Source organism: Haemaphysalis longicornis, unplaced genomic scaffold, assembly GCF_048455015.1.
Source record: "Haemaphysalis longicornis isolate Haplotype H1 unplaced genomic scaffold, Haemaphysalis longicornis Haplotype H1 scaffold_8, whole genome shotgun sequence".
In the NCBI taxonomy this organism is placed as follows: Eukaryota; Metazoa; Arthropoda; class Arachnida; order Ixodida; family Ixodidae; genus Haemaphysalis; species Haemaphysalis longicornis.
In genome coordinates, this window is record NW_027526445.1 from 100,869,052 (window position 1) to 100,880,689 (window position 11,638).

The window sequence follows — 11,638 nt, forward strand, 5'->3', positions numbered from 1 at the left end:
CGGCGACAGCCCGGCCGTTGAAAAACTATCAAAATGCTGAGCGCTCGTGTGGCGGGCCTCGCGGCGACAGCCAAGCTCCGCCAGTGTACGTTTGTTGAACCAACATACCCACGTAGGACGATCGGCCAAGATTAGCCAAAAAACAAAAACTCCAGCGTTCGCCGTAATAGTAGCCAATCTTGCTCGGAACACTAAGATTATGTAATAGCGTTCGCCCTGCCAAGGTGGTCTCCAATGATTGTCACTTCAAAAATAAATACCAGAAGCTCGCACTTATACAATCATGGAGCAAAGGTCATTGCGGCCGCGAAAAACAAGCAAACCGGCGGCAATCGTGGACATACGTCTTCGTGATGGTCTTGACGTTCGCGTACAGCTTCGCTACATTCGCGTTAGTCAGAGATTCCCTAGTTTTTTTGCTGTATACATTAGTCGTTGTATATAAACTTTACGAAGCCTGCCCACAAATTACCTATTCATCATCCTTGAAATTTTGTGTCTGTCGAGAACTAATAATTTAGGTGTACTAACACTGAAGCAGATAAAGTGGAAAGGAATGCGACCCATTCGCATATAATGTGAAGTTGACGTTGGGTACGGAGCTGCTCAGTGCACGACGTTGACTACAGAGATGGCTACAAACTAAACAGAGGCATCCCCCATCTCAGGAGTAGAACTGACCGAGATGTGCCGCGGCGCCAATGGTATTTCACTCATTGAAACAGATTTTTTAGAAAAGGTATGTGCAAACAGATTTCCTCAAGCAACGCTTTACATACTAACCAAGGTACACCAATTATTTTTTATATAATAGAAACGACAACACGACTGTGTCTATGTTCATAGTGTTTAGTTAAGAAAGAGACATAACAGAAATTTGTCGCAGAGTGCATAATATCTGAAGAAGATAATGGTTCTCGGGTTGTGTTTCGCTAGCGTAGTAATAATTATTATGGGATACTGACTACAGTATGACTGGTATGTGTGTACGGGTCAGGTATACGTATGAGATTTGCTCATCACAATATGTAGAGGCCAGATGTTGCTGTTGCAAGTTTTAAATAGAGATGTCTCAATCAATGCATTTCTTGCTGAATTTTTTGTTTATTTTGGTTTAATAATTAGGAAAAGACGCCCGTGGGCATCTAGAAGAAAATGAAGCTTTCACGTGTAATAGCAGTGACAGAACAAGAACACTTTAAGCGTTCGGTAAACAAGTTCCTGTCGCTTCATTGCAAACCAATCCATCAGCGCATTGCAGGTTACTTGGCCACCCGTCTTGTAATTGTTCAAAGCAGGGATCATTTGGACCTGAAAGAAGTTTAGAAAGGCGTACGTTGAAACACAGTAGGAAACTTAAGGTGTACGTACAGAATTAAGGCACAATATTAAGTTCAAACAAAACGCGTTTTGTTGCGCAATGTGCTCTTTACGCGTTTGAACATTCAGCTAGGTCTAACTGCATTTGATACTGTGGCAACCAACCCGTTTATAGCCTTAATTTTATTTTGCGTAAGCACTTCAACACAGGGCACTCTGCATTAGAAATAAAGTTTACCTACTTCAATTATTGTTGCCAAATAGAAGAAAAAAAACGGGAATTGCTGTAGCCTGAAGTTCCTCACCGAGTATCCTGATACAAGCAGGGCAGCACCTGCAAACTGTAGCGTTCGGCTTCACTTCTCCGTAGCATGGCGGATCGTGTACGGGTTCACACTCAACGTCGTCACAGAAGCCTGGGGTACACACAAAGCAGGTGACTTGGCTGACCAGGGCAAGCGTAACTATGGCATGTTGTACCATGATCATGATTTTGCTGATGTCTGTTCTCGGGTGGTTTTCTTGTGGCAGCACTGAAAACCAATGAGGGGAAAACAACGAATATTTTATGAACGACGAAAAGCTTGTAAAGAGGGTGTGGGCCAAATAAATGGCACTTGTAAATAAAAGCTGTTGGGAAGGAATTAAAAGACTGCAGAGCATGCCACATGAATGTTTCCAGCACGTTTTTCGGAGAGGTGGTAGAAAAGTGGCATGATTATTTCAATAAATGGTAGCGAAGTTTTTAATGTTCTGAGTTAGAATGTGAGATTGTATTTAACGGATTTTTGCTGCTGACAATAATATATGACGCCAAAATGGCCTTGAATATTGCAGCGTCATGTAGACTACATGCAGCATTTATTCTCCTGGGAAACCAAATAACCGCGCTTTCGTTGGTTTGTTCTCGCAGAGAAATTCACATAAATATTTACAAAACAAACGAGCAATGCTTGCCCCTGCCACAATATTGCAAATGCCACTCAGAAAAGCTAGCATTTTTGTGCGAAAATGCGTGTCCCTTTCCCAGATGAAACCGTAGTCGTCTTTGTCGTCATTTTTGTCGTATTGTCAACACCACCACTGTAAACGGTAAGTAAATAAAAAGGTTAAGTGCGAAGAGGGGGTATTCGAATCCCGGATTCCACAGTAGCCCCTGTTTGGAACGAGGCAATGTGAGTGGATTAAAGGGGCTGGAGAATGGGCCATGGGAATGATATTAAACGCACATCTGGGAAGGATAAAAGTTTTGGTTTAGAGAAAAGTAGAACAAACCAGATAAAAAGAGAATTGCAACTGTGAGCACAATAATTACGCACTCTAGCGGGTAACCGAGCTTACTTGTTTTACCAGCGTTAAACCAGCGCAACAGTTATGGCTCTGGTGGCATGCATGCATCGTGTCCGAGATCCAAACTCTTCAGTTGGTTTAATGAGCACTGGCGGCCATGACTGCAAATTTGTCTGACCGAAAAAGGAAACAGTGCAACAATTTTTCATGGGATATTTAAAATTCTCAATAAAGAGCATTTCCTCCTGTTTCTCGGGAATGGCGGCAGAAAATGCTCGGGAAGCATGAAGTTTGCGTATACCGTTACCATAAATTCTGTTTAACCTTTATGTTATGTGCTAAGAAGCTTCGTTAGTTGTCCCCATCGACACGTTGAGCAATGTGGGCCCCGGCAGCATAAATACATAGCGTCTACATTCTTCACCCGTACTCTTTGCATGAAAAATGCTAAAATCGTTGTAATGCGGAGAAAAGCGTATCAACCTTCAATGGGTTAATGCCAGTTATATGCAACCTACTAACAAAGCCATTCTCAGTCCCATTACGACCCCATCGACCTGAATGGCCCAGATGCTTTGATCAAGACAGGCATACAACCAATGTGTGCGTGCAGTTTAAAAATACGGCAGAAATTCGTGGTCCTTTTTAATGTTCAAAGAAAGCTACAGACAGACAAGAAAACGAAACAAAAAATTTTAGGATTCACAAGTGTTCAAAAGATAGTTTCGTCAAAGGTAAAGGAAGAAACTTTGGCGAAATATATTTTAGCTCCCATTCAGCTTCGAATGTAGGATCGGGCAGGCACTCTGATGTGATTGACGAACATCGTGCGTACGCCCATTGCAACGACATGGAGAATGAGAGACTAAAAATGCCTTATTGGACACCCGATGGACGGAACAAGTACAAACATACAGCTGGTAAAACTGTTTACGAAATTAGGTAACGGGAGTGGTTGGAGGATTTTGAGAGAGGCACTGGTCTTTCGGAAATGCATTGATGCGAATGGGGGGGGGGGGGTGCATGTTGATAAGTACGTTATGAATTTTTAGTATGTGTGTGGTATTACGACAGCTACGCGGAGAGCCGAAGACGTCATGTACCGCGGGTAAGGATTAAACCGTGTTTTCCGAAATAAAACTTGAAAGCAGAACTGCGGGACGTCCGTATTCTAACTTCCTTTTATGTATAACCAGAAGTGTGTAAGGATGCTAGTATAAATAGAAATGTCGAGTACGAAGTGCGGCTTTCTACTTTTATCGCATGTGTATTCGTACAGACCTCTTGCTTTCGAAATATACAGCACAAACTACTTCTCAATTTTTTTACGAAGACCTGAAAAATAAACGCAGTGATGGCGAACCGACCCTCCACCGTTCAGGTTACGAGGCTAGGTCAGTTTTAAAGACCGCAGCTACCGTATATCTGCTCAATATATAATAAGCTAAATGCTTTCATCTTTGTGTTCCACCCGGAATCTCCCGAGTAGTGAAAGGCAAAAAAATATTTTCGTGGAGTGTTTATACCGGAATCAAAAGCAAAGAAAAACCTGTGCCAGAACGACGCCTTACACATTCTTTCTTCATTATACTCATTGTAATCTTAATGTTTATATTTTAGTCAATCGAGGCGGTCTCTAAATACCGTGTCCATAAAACGCAGATGAGGATGCAGCGGTGTGCAAAGTTTGGGGGCTGTTCTTACGCAAAAACCACCCGGCTTGGGTACATCGCTGGGTAAAGTTGTGTTGTTCGGGCCATCACCGAATAGAATGGACTGTGGAGTTACGTAAGTCACAATATTACATGGCGCGTGCCTGCGTGCGTGTTCGTAATAGCGTGTGCGTGCGCTTCTGTGTGTGCGACTGCTCCCTCAGTGTGTGTGTGTCCGTGGGCGTGCGTGTTTCTCTGGGTGTGCCTGCGCGGGTGTGCACGTGTGTGTGTATGTGTGTGTGGGTGCGCGCGTGCCTGTGTGAGCGAGTGTGTGGGCGTGCGTGCGTGTGTGGGTGTGTGTGCGTGCGTGTGTGTGCGCACGCATGTTTATGTGTGTGTGTACGCGGGCGTTTCTGTGTGTATGCGTGGGTTTGCGTGCGCATGTGTGCGCGTTGTGTGTATGTGCGCGCGCGCCTGTGCGTGTGTGTTTATTTGTGCGTGCGTGTGTGTGAGTCCGTGTGTGAACGTATGTGTGTGTGGGTGTATGTGTGTGTGTGTGTGTTTGCGTGGATGTGTGCACGCGTATGTGTGTGGGCTGTGTGTGGTGTGTGCGCGTGCGTACGTGTGTGTGGGCACGTATGTGGGCGTGTGTGAGCGCGTGTGTGTTAGTGCGTGTGTGCATGTGGGCACGCGTTCATGCGCCCCTGGTTGTGCGTGCGCGCGTGTGTGTCCGCGGGCGTTCGTGTGTGTGTGTGTGTGTGTGTGCGTGCGGGCCGGTGTGTGCGCGTGCGTGTGTGTGGGCGTGGGTTTGTGCGCGTGCGTGTGTGTGCGTGCGTGTGTGTGTGCGTTTGTGTGGGCGTGTGTTTGAGCGGGCGTGTGTGCGCACGAATGTGGGACATGGGTATAAATCTTGACAAAACGGTCCAGATGTGCTTTGCTAGACAAAGGTCGCCACATGTGCATCCGTATAGCACTAACAGGACAAATGTTGCATCAGTGTGTGAATATTAATACCTTGGCGTTTACTTGACCCAACAATTATGCTGGCACCGTCATGTTGACTATATAATTGCTGAGGCGTGTAGAGTTCTTGGTAGGTTCCGTAAAAATGCGAAGTGTTTTCTTTTAGAAAAAAGAAATTTAATTTACAAGACTAACAAAAGGCCAATACTGGAATATGCTTGTACCATCTGGGACCCCTAGACTGTGACCGACATAATGAAACTAGAAAGGGTAGAAAGCTTAGCAGCACGTTTCGTGTTTCAAAATTATACTCGGCTCATCCCAAAGAAAAGAAAACTTAGGCTGGAATACCCTTCAAAATCGTAGGAAGGCATTCAGATTAAAATTTTTGCACAGTTTGTATCATAATAGAAGCGGCATCAATCGTGATAGCTATATAAAGACACCAGAATACATTTTTGCAAGGCACGATCACCCTCGTAAGAATAAGCAATATAGATGTAGAACAGAACTATTTAAAATCACTTTTTTTCCCTAAGACGGTCACTGAATGGAAAAGGTTGCCTAGTGATTTCGTATCGTTGTCTTCAAGTGATGCATTAGCTTCAGCCGTGCGATTTGCATTTTCGCATTTGTGTTTTCATTTCTTTCCGGTGCTTTCCTTCTAGCGCCACCAGAACCATGTTTTGCTTTGCACATGTACGTTTATGTCATGCTTATTTTTTTTGTTATCGTTGTTGTCGGGCATACATTAACGGTTCTTTCTCTTGGTTTGTCTCAGCGATTTGTTCTGAATTGTAATTGTTATTTTCATGTGTTCAGTATTAACTGCTTTCTTTGTCTATGATATATATTTACTTCTCCCCCCCCCCTACTGTAATGCCAAACTGGCGCTGTGAGTATTCTGATAAATAAATAAATGAGCGCTTGGGTGTGTGTTCGAGAAATATAACTCCTTGCTCATTTACATTGTAAAAGCGGTCAGGCATCTTTGTGTTTGGACTTACTTAAGCTTACGTGTGCAAACACCAGGCCGCCTCTGTTAAGTTTGCTCCGTCCCTAGGATACAGAAGATATTGCTCAATAGAACATGTGCATTTGACGCCTATGTTTGTGTGCATTTTAGTCCTGGTGTTCAAAACAGACTTTGATGTTGCCAGGGGGTTTAAAACATTCAACTACAGTCAAACCTCGATATATCGAACACGGGTATATCGAATTATTGCCTATATCGAACACTTTCTATATCCCGCGGGAAATCACATGCATTTTTAATTTTTTATTTCGAACTGGGACGGACATGAAATGGGTATATCGAACTCCGCCACCCCAGACTGCCAGGCTGCTCGCGCTCTGTTGACAAGCGGCGGGCTATCCCGCAGTACCCTCGAGGATAGCGGTGGCGTGATGGGCATTCCCGACTGCTTCGCATCGGTTGCACCGAAGCTGAATTAGACGGTGCAAAAGAAGAATGCGAACTTGAAGAAACCTGGACCAGCTGGAGCGCTTTGTTGGGGCTGAGCCACGAAGCATGTGCATTGATGACTTAGTTGGCGGTGACGACAGCACCGGTACGACGGCAGAGTTGACGGGTGTGGAGATCCTAGCAGAGGTTACTACTGAACGCACAAACGAAGGCGCTGCTGAGGTTGTACCCGCAAGCGCTGATAGTGCACCGCTCCCGACTTCGACCGAGGCTTCAGCGGTTGTGGCCCTACCGCACCGCTACTGCAGCGCTATAAAAGGCACCGGCATGTCGCTTGTGGAACGTTTGGACTACGTTGAGGAAGTCGTGTATAACACGCCAGCTACCCTGCTGCGGTACTTTAAGCCAAAAGAATAAATACTTTGAAGCACCAAGGTAGTATTTACTGCACAATTCGTTCATTTATTGATTTGTACCAGTTTATGGCGCGTTTTCTTCGTGATTATATATATCGAATTCTGGTTATATCGAACTATTTCGCGGGCACCACGCTGTTCGATATATCGAGGTTTCACTGTACAACGCCGAATATTACTTCGAATGTGATGTTGATAGATAATAATGATGACAATCACTACAATGAGGATGGTTTTCAGTTGAAATACGCAAGTCGGAATGTGCTTATTTTTGTTATACACGTTATGGGCGCCACATAATAGAACTTTTAGTGTTTTATAGTTCTGCGTGCCAGACAGAGTTTTTCTTTGGCGTCCGAGGGTTTTTCACACGGGTGGGATACGGCTGTGAACGCTAATCTTTTATCAGATACAAATAATTAAATAACATCTCTTCACCAGCGTCCTCCATGCTGCATATTCTAAATTTATACACTTTTTGGTTGGGTACACGAAACAACAATAACACTTTCGGCGTGCGCTCAAGTTGCGGATGCAATAGCCTTCACGGATGATGTAATCCACATCCTGAGAATGTAAGGGAAGACATTTGCTACCGGTTAATGCAGCAGCAATAGTCTAATAATATGTTTGTCAATTACAATTTATCTGAGGAAAAAAACAGCATTTATGTGATATTCTACAACAATTGGTATTTTCAGACGGGACGTGTGTGCCGGCAAAATGACCCAATGCATAAGCAGGATTGTAATGCGCACAGGGATTGTAATGCGCAGGTAAGTGTACGTACAAAAATTTAAAAAAAATAAATTATTTAACGACGATTCTGCCGCAACTTCGTAAAAGCAGGACACCCCGTACCCAGCAGGATGCATTTAATTTCGCATACGCAGCTATGTTTAAAAATACCTTGCTCTTCATAAAGTTCCTCATTCATCGCTTGCCGGGATATACAGGTTCATGTAACTTAAAGTGTTGGAAATTTCGAGAACCTTGGCCTAAATATTTGGAGATATAACGGTCGTTTGTTCTTTTGCTGCTCATTTACAAACTCCGCGTGGGAGTCTTTAAGTTCGTGAAAACGTTTGTGCTCGGGCCAGGTAAAGTGGAGCACGAATATATAGCTCCCCTTTCTTTACGTCATGCCGCACTCATGTCTCCGACATGCCTAGTGTGCTTGCATGACGCTGCTTTGCTCTAGGCAGGCAGTCAAAACTGGCAGGCAAAATAACAATTTACGACTGCAACATCGTAAATGAAGGCGCGATTAAAATTTAAAGATATGGAAATAATTTCCAAGAAATATGTGTGCAACCTGACTTTTCTGAGAGGAAAACCAAAAATATTATTGCTATTGTTTATGTAGGCACAAAATAGCGGCAACACTTTAACATAACCGTTTAATTCCCGCATAAAACTGCCGAAGTAATGGTAATATGCTCGCCTAATTAAACAAGCGCAATGATCATATCCATGGTGAGCAGCCACTGTCTCTTGCTCAAGCGTCTTTTCTAGTGAAATACGCATGAAAACGCAAACATGAGAGATAGGAATACTCATTAAAAAGACCGCTACATTAGGGTGGCTCATATACTTTAATTACGACGCAACAAAAACCGATATAAAAAATAAAGGCAAGCGGGACAACAGTTCACGAAGAAATTGGAATACGCTTACATACGGATTGTTCGGTAACTCTCTAGAAATTTTATGATATACTATGACATCATCAAAGTCGTACAAGGGAAACGCCTTTTAACAGCAAAATATATTTTTGTGAATTCGAACTACATTTTTAAAGGTGTTTAGCAGGTAAACATATTTTTGACAGAAAAGAATGCTGTAGGGATCGTGGAAAACGTGTCTGGTTTTTGATGCGCAAAAAATCTCGGTCCGCAGTGGTGACTCGCTGTTGGCTCTGCAATACAGTTATGATCTGCTAGCGTATGCCGGTTTTATGCTCAACTGTTGCATTGAAAATAGAGTTGGCTTTGAGTATGATCCCAGAAGAACATGACTGCGCATGTTTGACGAAATCTGTTTGTAGGGCAGGCAGAAAATAATCGTAAAATCACCGCGAAAAATTGGGAAAACAACTGACAACTCCCACCGCCTCGGCCGTTTGGATTCAAAGTGCCTTTTCTTATCACTGAGTATTAGCGTCCCATTCCCCTGCATCCAGTGGCTCTTTTCTGGGAGTTAGTTTGACTAGAGGACAAGCTTGGAAAGCATAAAATTCCGAAAAGTCAATGCTCACCTGCATCATAATGAAATATTGCAAGCGGCAGCCTTCAGCGAAACGTGAGACCAAATTGTGTTGAAACAGGCGCCGATTTGCAGAATAGGCCTTAATTAGTATTTATATACAATAAGGCACAATCTACAAAAAAGCAATTTATAAGCACTAAAAAATCACCATGAAAGCTTTTAACATTAATTTCACGCCCACATAATGAATTGGCGCAATAGAAGCGCAAGGAAAAAGTAGGCAGTTGCCAAAAATCTGCTCTCCACTGATAAGAATGCTGAAGATGCCTTCTCGTCTATTACAGTGCAACAGAGGAAGAAGTCCATTAATACCTCTTTCACGGTTTCAAAACTAGGTTTTACCCTCTCCTCTGAAAGTTTGGTCAGTTGAGAAAAATGGAAGGTATTGGAGTGCCATTCCATACCATTGCTGTATACCGACTTTAGGAAAATAGGCGGACCCATGATGGGTAATCAGAAAACGGCGGGGTTTATACACGTATGGGGTCCTCTGAAATAAATGTGGATTTGGTCGGGCGTCTAGCACCGATACAAGGCGTACGGAGTGAGCACCTTTGTTGGAGTGGGCTATGGGAAAAATACATCGAGTAGGCAATGGAACTGGTTAACTACATGTCGTTAGAATACCACGTGGACTAGGCAATGCGATAACTACAAATGAGGCAGAAGGGTGATTTCGGTCGCGGTCTTGGCAATAGAACTGAAATCGCCAGCACTGCAGATCAAACGCAGATATAGTTGAGAGTTACACAACTCCTTACGCAACTGATCCAGCATGTCTAGTAGAAGAAAGTGTTTTATTGAAACCATTTTTAATGGAAATACCCACCGCGCGGACTGGTCGTTGTCTCGCTAGCGACAGCTGAAAAAGGAAAAGGCGCCTAATAAACACCGCAACAGGAGTCAGCTAAATGGTGATATATTTGCAAGTTTGATTAACTAAAGTAAGATGGGTGATACTAAAAGCTTACGCTGGAGGAATCCCTACAATTTTTTTCAGGCAAGAACATCGGTATTACGGGTTGTGCGTGAAGGGCCTGTACATGATGCCCTCTCGTTCGTTTGTGTATGTGGGTGGATGGGTGTAGCTTGGGTGTACAGTAGAGGCAGCACTTGATGTGGTGTGGGCTCTAAGACGGTCGCGAGCACAGTTTCTATAAAAGATGAGAAAACTCACACTACAGGTTTTTATGTTGGGGTAATTACCAAAGAATGGCTTTTATAAACCTGGCATCGACGACAATCGCTGCCACGGGCATAACGAAGGCCAAATAATAGAATTCTACCCGACGAAAACATGTTCAAGTTTTTTGGTGAAGTGTTTGAGAAAAGGTTTTTAGAAAAAACATCGTTTTTGTAGTTATTCATTCAAGAGCGAGTTATATACTTTAAACCAAACTCCCGCCCTGCAGTCCAGATTCCATACAAACTACTTCATGCGAGGAAACATTGGAGAGTATAATAAGAATTCATTGGAGAACTTATGGCTTATATTACATGGACCGCACACTAAGCACCCAAAGAATTGCTTACAGTTTGATCGTGTGGTGCCGGTGGTCTCTGAAGCGTAAATGTGGAGCACTGCATGTATTTGTTCTGCTTCCATCTGTGCGCGCAGCGGAAGGAGAAGCAGCACGTGGATCCGACAGGTGTTCCAGCAAAGCTCTTTTTAGGAAACCTCTGTTAAAAAAAGATTTTTTTTGCAATATAAACGCTTCGAGCGGACCATTTAAAACGGCGTGCCGTCTGCGCGCAGTTATACGGGTACAGTTTAGGAGGATGTTGTTCTATATATTCTTTCGTTTCCTCCCGCGGAGGTATGGGAGAAATGACCTGTAACGGCATCCGCTATACAAATTCATTCTAGCCAGGTAGAGGCAGTTGATTCGTTGTTTTAAATTCGTTTTAAAATCTTTCATCTTCGTAATTCCGATTTTCGAATTCTGCCCACATAACTACTCCTTAACATTCTGGAAAGAGGCAGGTGTCTAATGGAAGTTAGTTATAATGTGTAGAGTCATGGACAAATATAACATGAACCCGTAAATATGGGCCAGAACACCCAAATAAAAAAAAAACCCTTCGTAAAGGTATATTATTGGCGCGCTATTTTCATATTTTGAGGGGCCGATTTTGAAACATTGGTACTACAATAGCGCCACGCGTAATTTGACTGGTATGGAATGAAACCACGCTATTTTTGTGTTCATGTTCACATTGTGGTGGGGTGACCAAAATCAAAAGGAAACTAAGGAAGAAAGTACCAGCGCAAGGTTCCGCTGTGAACTATCGCCATTGTGGGT

General features: G+C 43.4%; 1 long non-coding RNA gene across 1 annotated transcript; it reads right to left on the reverse strand.

The window, feature by feature from the left end:
* Positions 1-885: 885 nt before the first annotated feature.
* On the reverse strand, positions 886-10,949 carry LOC144149375 (uncharacterized). The gene is made up of 3 exons (XR_013318286.1): positions 10,869-10,949; positions 1,626-1,853; positions 886-1,311 (listed from the first exon to the last, which is right to left on the reverse strand). It is a non-coding gene; the product is annotated as an uncharacterized LOC144149375 (long non-coding RNA).
* Positions 10,950-11,638: the final 689 nt, after the last annotated feature.